This window comes from Nothoprocta perdicaria, unplaced genomic scaffold (genome assembly GCF_003342845.1).
Source record: "Nothoprocta perdicaria isolate Ctin4 unplaced genomic scaffold, notPer1 scaffold_307, whole genome shotgun sequence".
In the NCBI taxonomy this organism is placed as follows: Eukaryota; Metazoa; Chordata; class Aves; order Tinamiformes; family Tinamidae; genus Nothoprocta; species Nothoprocta perdicaria.
The window spans coordinates 183,358-191,001 of NW_020455541.1; the positions used below are offsets into that span (position 1 = coordinate 183,358).

Here is a 7,644-nt window from a genome sequence, read left to right on the forward strand (position 1 = left end):
CGGGCCGGCCCCGCGCGAGACCCCCGCGCCGCGGCCGCGCTCACCTGCGGCCGCCCACGAGGGTCTCCGCGGAGGCGCCGGGCAGCGTCTCGCTCCCCGCTGCCGSCCTGTGCCCCGCGCCCGTGAGGCTGCCCAAGAGCGAGGCGGGAAAAGGCACTACCAGGGGTATCCCTGGAAGGGGGACAAGCACGGACAAGCTTTGCAAATGCACTGCTGGGAGGCAGGCATGAATCCCCGCTGGAGCATGTGGTGCGAGAGTCCTCAGCTGTGCGCTGGCAGGGTCAAGATCTTCCTCCATCCATCCATCCATCCATCCATCCATCCATCCATCCCCCTGGCCAGCCGTGCTCTTGGCACCGCTTCTGCACCCACCAGGGCCTGGGGAAACAACGCCCCGGAGCTGCCCAGGCTTTGTTTGCCTTCTTGCTCAACTGTTCCCAAGGCAAAAAACAACGGAAGGCCCTTCTTAGCTGCCACACTTTATACCACAGTTTGGTATAAACCCCTGTTTCACTGAATAGACATCCGAACTAAAAAGCACGAAAAAGCCCCTCTTTTTAAGCCCTTAAAGAGTTTCTCTATGAAGAAAGCTTGCCTTCTGCTTTCTATCTCACTTGCTGTGTTGCATTCAAGATGTAACAGGAACTCCTGTTGCATCCAAGAATATCTAKATCCAAATTTAAAAGTACACTGTTCTGCTCTATTGTCTGCATTCAAAGTCCTATTTACTACTCATTCAATAAAGTCATGACCAACTAACATCGCTTTCTACTGGTCTCCATCTAGCACGAGCAAGAGCATCACTGCTATGTGAAYGTTATCAAAGTAAATGCGTAAAGTGTCTTGCTAAAATTATCACCTTTAAGTTGAAATGGAGTCAGAATTATTAATTCAGAAATGCCAAAACTAAAGCTTTCCTCCAACGTTACTAAAGCATCACTTACTCACAGAWGTTAGGCCTCCTCCAGGACGTGCAGCGGGTACCTTTCCTTAATGCAAAGCTATGCCAGGTTTTATTTCCCTCGCTGATGGTCATTAAAAGACCTCCATCCTTATTTACTGTACTCAGATCCCAAATCACCATGCAGCGCAACATACCTGAGAGCTTCCAAACCATCCGTTTCCTGCAGTTATGGGGCTTTGATGAAGTCGAGATGTAGGTGCAAAATTCATGACTTGATTTCTTTCTCCCCTCCAATTTTTTCCAGCATTCATAAACTCCGTGTTCCTTTGGCTTTCACACTTGCCCAAATGCGCAAGGTCGCAGCGCCAGAAATGGGACGCAGGAGGCGCTGGTTTAAGCGACTCACTCAGCACCTGCAGAAACAGCAGCTCTCATTAGTGGCTAAACCCAGGCCAGCTGCACCTCGTCCCCTTCCGCAGAGCGGCCTCCTGCCTCCATCCCCGGCGCTGGGGCGACCACAGCCGCCCAGAGCCGGACACAGAGCAGCAAGTGCAAAACGCCCTCGGGCAACGCGCACCAGGAACCCACCCTCTGGCACTTCCTCATCTTAAAAACATTTGTTCAATAAAGTGTGTTCGGGTGGGATAGCCCCGGTTGCTTCAATTTTTGAATTATTATTATTATTATTATTATTATTTTAATGTCGGGGAAACATAAAAATAAAGCAAATCTAGAGGCCAGAGCAGATAATCTGTTCTCTGGTCTGTCAGAGCAAGCAAGAAAGGTTTAACAGAATTGTAAGAGTAAAAATAAGGTCTTATATAACAAGACATCTCTTGTCAGCTTACTCTAACAGGAAGAAAGGCTGGGTACCATGCTTCTAACAAAGACAAATCAAAATGAGATTTGAAAGTTCAGGCAAAGACATTTTTCATCTCCGCCAGCCACATTTGGACATTCTAGTACCAAAGAAATCACAGATTCTCCTACAATTTCTCAAGAATATTTAGGCAGATTAGAGCCCGAAGTCAGGTTTATGAGTTTTCCAAGGCAATATATATGTGTGTGTCTCTATTTCACACATACATATGAGTACATACACACACGTGCAGATCAAATATACATGCAGATCAAATATATACAGTATGCATATGCATATCTTATATACAAAATATATAATATGCATATGTACACACACACACACACATATAAAATAAAAAGCTGTAGAACATTTGCAATTCCAAAATGATCCTAACACTACATCAGATGGGTTTTCTGCATAGATGCAGTTCCTGCTGATGCACTAGACTGACAGCTACAAATATTTTATGAATCTGTCTTCAGGCCCTGAAGCAAAGAGGCACTGATGTCTGGGAGCTTTTGCATGGACCAGATCCTGGCGTGTGGAGAGTGCAGAGGTCCGTGAATGGCAAGGACAATATTTCTGGGACTTGGTACTCCATGCTGTGAATTAAATGTGGCATTACCTGGTTCAAAAGGCTCTGGAACACATTTTCCCTGTGCTTTCCTGGATCTCGGATTTTCTCATGGCAAGGGTGTCTGGAACACAAGACAATTTCAAAGCACATTTTAATTGGAACAAGAATTCAAAGAGAAAAACTTGAAAGAACAGTATTCCCTCTGTGAAACTAAGAGAACTTAACCAAAGAAGAGTTTTTAACGCCCGTACGAGCTTCCAAATACTACATTTTTTTCTGACAAGCCCCAAGTGCACTTGACTAGAATAAAGGCACATAAATTAAAGAATAAAGATAGAGTAAAGCCATGGTCTAGACAAATCACAGTCTTTATTGATCTTTTAATTTTTGTGTAACATATGCACACAGCAGTTAATAATCCTTTTTTTTTTTTTTCTTGTACTATTATACAGAAACAAAATCATTTCCACAATATATTTCACCTGTGTTCTGATCTACTGAGTTCTTTGCCAGTTCACATTGAGGGTCTCCTGTCCYTCCTCAATTGTGGTCAACTTAGAAATTAATTCTCCTCTTTCAGAAAGAGCCACGTCACTAAAAAAAGGGAGTGAAACAAGTTGCTTATTTAAAATACCAAAGACAATTGCTTTGTTTGACAGTTTTGGAAAACTAAAAATACTTTTTACTCATCRTGCAGGTGCTTTTCTATTTTCATAGGAACTCCTATAGCTGTGGACCACAAAGAACTTACTTCTTGTCCAGAAGCTCAGGTAGAAAAGGTACAAGAAAGCCTTGCAAAACAAATTAATTAGTTACAAATTAATTTACCTTCTTTGTCACCCACCCAAACTCAACATCACATCCCTCAGTTCCCAGGCTTTTTCATTTTTATCATTATAACCACAGCTTGTTTTTCTTCCGGATACCAGCCCTGCTGAAATTCGCCTTCCGTGTCAATATTGCCTTTAATGATTGATGCCCTGGGGCCTCAGGTTCTCCTTTTGTATGAGGCATGTGCTGATTTAAGTATAACCAAAGGGCACGGCCTGTGGTGAAGCAGGGAAATTGGAGCCTGGGGAGCGTGTTACTGTGAAACCAAAGCCCCTGGCCAGGGCTGCAGTGCTGGGGTGAGGTAGAAGCTTGGCCCAGCATTCACAGGGCTCTGCATTTCCCCCCCTGAGGGGCAAACACACAGTCTGCTCAGAAGCACGTTGCCCCACATGGTTATAAAACTCAGGCATAGCAAGGATACATATTTATTCCCCAAGCTCAACTGCCAGCCAGTCAGCTTTTCAGCCTGCTAATTATTTGCTTAATAAAACAAAAATAAAAACAAGATTATTCTTTCAAATTGTTGGAGATGCAGGAGGCCTTGCGCCCGGCCTGGAAAGCCGTGGCAATACAAGCCAGCTTCTCGGCTCCYCGCTTTCAGAACCCGCTGCTACGCGCCCGTCGGCGCTGCTCGGGTGCCATTGAGGGAGGGCAGCGCCATTGTGGCCCGCATTGTGAGCGCGCACAATAACAGCGCCCCGCACAAAGGGCCCACGCTCCCTGCACCACCGCAGCCCCCCGGGGCCGCCGGGCCGAGCAGCCCGTGCGGCGGGATGCGCTCCAAGGGCGGCAGCCCCTGCTGCACACAAGGAAGCAGAGCTCCTCGCAGCCGCCTTGAAATCAGAAACACCAGCCTTCTCTCTGCCTGCTTGGTACAACGCCTTCCATGCAGTCCGAAGCTGTAAACGCTTTTTCGGCTCAGACACCACGTTTAACAGTTAAGTTACAGCCTGACTTGCTGTCCAGTCACTTCTGAGATTTCATTTCCAAAACTGCACAGGAAGATTTCCTTGATCTTATACTTTTCATCTGTTGCCTGCAGCACTATGAAAAAGGGATTTCGGTGAAGGCCTTGACAAGAATTACCAGGCAGCACTTGAAATGGAAGTACATTACATATGAAAATGTCTATAGTTTCTCCTTCACAGGGCATTMAAAGTTAGACTATTAAACCACAGAACTATATTAAATTGCTTTAAGGATTAATATTAATCTAACAGATTGTTAAATGAAGAAAAACAGCAGACCCATTATTTKTAACAAAGCAGCGTAAGATTTACGGACAAGATGTAACCACAGGACATAGGAAACTTGAGAGAGAAAAATGCAAGACATGAAAATTACGGTTGTAAAATAACTTATGAAAAATAAAAAGGAGGAGAAATATAGGAGGTAGTGTACATACAGGAGTATGCAACAACTTCATATAATAGCTGCATTCCATAAAAAGTTCCTATTTTGAGGCAGCTGATTTTGCAACGAACTCTGTCAAGTGCAGAAAACCCCACAAATTCTCTAAAGAAAGTAATAAACAAACATCCATAAATCATTCTAAAAATAAGATCAAATAAGAAGAAACATTTAATGGCCCGAGGTAGTGACAGAGAATCAGCGGTTCTTGCTAGCATATTTCTAGCTGTAAAAATCCCCTATTTTTTACTGTGATGTATAAGCTCTCCGGGACAGTGGGGAGCTGTGCAGTCTCCTAGTGAAGACAGATGAGATGGATGGATGCTATATAATGGTCCATCTACAAAGAGCAGGCAGGGCTCAGTACTTGCTAAGACTGCTCAGACTGATACAGGAGAAACAGCAACTCTTGACTTCTGGAAGTTGGCACTCGGAGATCTTAAATACGGATTGTACCTGCCTGAGGCTTTTATCYTTCCCTTCCCCTTTCCTGTTCCATGGATGGAGCAGGAGARCAGCTTCCACTGGGAAGCACAAAGCCTGATAACGTACGACATGTGGAGCAGGGCTGCCCAGCACCCTCTCTGAAAGGGGAATCACCACCCAAATATGCGACGAAYGAGATGCTCTAACGATCATGACCACAGAGTGGCTGTTCCTTCCGGAGCGTTTCTTGTAAGGAGAACTGACRGCATGTGAGAATTTCTGGAATTGTCCAATTAAACGTGTCTCTTTGGGCTTCAGGGACTGGGTTTCAGTAACATTTAATTCCCAGGGCTTTGTAAGCAGCCAAGGTCATAAGTGACGGAAGTATGACCCATGCCGCGGTGCTGCTAAGGTCCCACGATAACCATCAGGCACGAACGTTTGGRGTTACTTCTCTTGCAGCCAAGTGCTGCCCAGCACGAGGTCCATGAATACACTGGAGTTAGGCAAATGAACTTGGTCACATTTCATTAGGGACAGAACAAATAATTTGTAAATATATTATCAGATAAAGATGAAATTACCCGAAGGAGAGGCAGAGGGGACGAAGGTACTGGAAGGTCTCAAGTCCCCTGTAAGGATTCTGTACAAAATGGTGCTATCTATATAATAGTTTGCCCCAGTTTACTAAAGGGGAAATTTGCACATACTGTATATGTATATACACATTTTAAAAAAGACCAACAGCCACTCTGCCCCAGAACAGAGATACGCCACAAAATCTCAAATCTTCTTTCAGGCAACACATTCACAAACACGTTAAGCTCCCCTAGCCATTACCACCCACAACAGCTTTGTGCCTGTCACAGACTCCTTTGCCAGCCGACTGACTGCTTTGCATTTTCTGCAACTCTATTTATTTTCTGTGCATATTGGTGCAATCTCTGCCTTCAACCAGCCTACCCTGAAGCACAGACTGCATAAACTAGATCTGTGGCAGCCTCAACAGGCTGTTGATTGACACCAAAGACGCAGTAAAGCCTTCCAGTAAAAGCCATGCCCTCCATGCAGCCACTTGGATCATGAGTAATGGTTCTTACACCASTTACATTCCTGTAGAAATTTGGTAGGCAGGGCACAGATGCAGYGCGAGAGAGTGAATATTTTTTCTCTCATCTGATACCTCTTCTGCCACGGATTCCCAAGAAAAAGATTCCATGAGGAATGAGGGAAGCTGCGCACCAAAGCATTTCCTTACCTCTCAGGAATATCAGAAAAGCCAGTTATCTCAGGCTCTCTTTCTAAAACCAGAAAGGACAAGAGCTACATCACAGGAATGAAAAATAAAATGTCAAAATCACGACTGAGCTGCTGAAAAGACTGTTGCTAGAGCAAGGCAGGGGGAGGACTTGATCCGGCTCCAATTCGAAGCTGTCTGCTCCAGAAGGTTAAGATGTTATCTGAGCCCATTACCTCACAAAATACTTCGAGTCAGTCCTGTCAGTGGTTTTGGTTCTTTCCATTTCCTTGACTTGATTATAGAAGGTCACTCTGTGTCGCAAATCCACAAATAACAACTTGGGGACGTTTGCCAGCACTCCCTTTCGTACGCGCTGCAGCAAGAGCCGCACTTGGAACCAGGAGASACCCCTGCTCCAGTGACTCAACGGGCGTTTTAACTAGGACCATGTGAAGTTGCAGACCACATCTCATCCCATCTGCAGCAGACTTGTGTTACACTATGCCAGTGTTTATTCAAAAAAAAAGAGAGACAATTTATACCACTATTTTTGCATTTAATGTATTTTGCATTATAGCTGAAATTTTGCAAAGTACTAAGGAGATGCTCAGCCTCAGGCGTGCAGACCCTCATTCAGGTTATATCTTTGAGCCCAAAAGCCTAAAACCAGAGAGGAGAAAATGGGCTTTATTTGGAATTTAGACAATTTAACAGTGGTCCTTCAGCACTGCCCTTTCAGCTGTTCCCTCCCAACAAAAAGGAAAATCAGAATAATTTAAGTTCCAAATGAGCTGTAGCTCTCCCATTAGGCCTCCCCACAGTTAGGACAGGCAGCTTGAATTTAAGGCAAAAACACCTTCCTAACATCCGTGGTGGCTCCACGTACAAACAACTCACCTAGAGCGGAGGCAGAACCGCTGACAGCTCTGCCCAGCACTGCTGGAGCTCCCAAGGCCTCGCACATTCCCAGGCTTATACAAGTCAGAGCTCTGCCCTCYACTCCCTGCGGTGGTGGTGAGCAGCCGGCACCTGGAGCAGGGTGAAAGTCCTTAAATCTCTACTTAGGACAAAGTCGGCTTTATCATGAGGTGCTTTAAATACTTCAGAACACTCTCCATTAAAGAACCACCCACTTCTTCCTTACGTGCAACATGCTGGGGCTGCGGTGCTGCTGATGCACATGGAATTCGTCTTGCCAAGGTCACTGGCAAACKGTTCTGATCTGATGGACACGTTCAGAGAGGAAATCTCCCTAGAAATAACTGAAATAAGGTGAAATTCAAATTTCCTTCACTCAAATATCACAGCTAAAGCACATATCGATGCCATCATGCGAACTTAAGAGCAAAAAGCTGAACTGGGATGCTATGATGAAGAGTGTGCAAAATAAAGCA

The 7,644-nt window shown here is 45.1% G+C and overlaps 1 long non-coding RNA gene across 1 annotated transcript; it reads right to left on the reverse strand.

Moving 5' to 3' along the window:
* Positions 1–1,153: 1,153 nt before the first annotated feature.
* Positions 1,154–7,230, reverse strand: LOC112950061. The gene is made up of 4 exons (XR_003249936.1): positions 7,148–7,230; positions 2,826–2,937; positions 2,392–2,464; positions 1,154–1,317 (listed from the first exon to the last, which is right to left on the reverse strand). It is a non-coding gene; the product is annotated as an uncharacterized LOC112950061 (long non-coding RNA).
* Between the last annotated feature and the right edge of the window lie 414 nt (positions 7,231–7,644).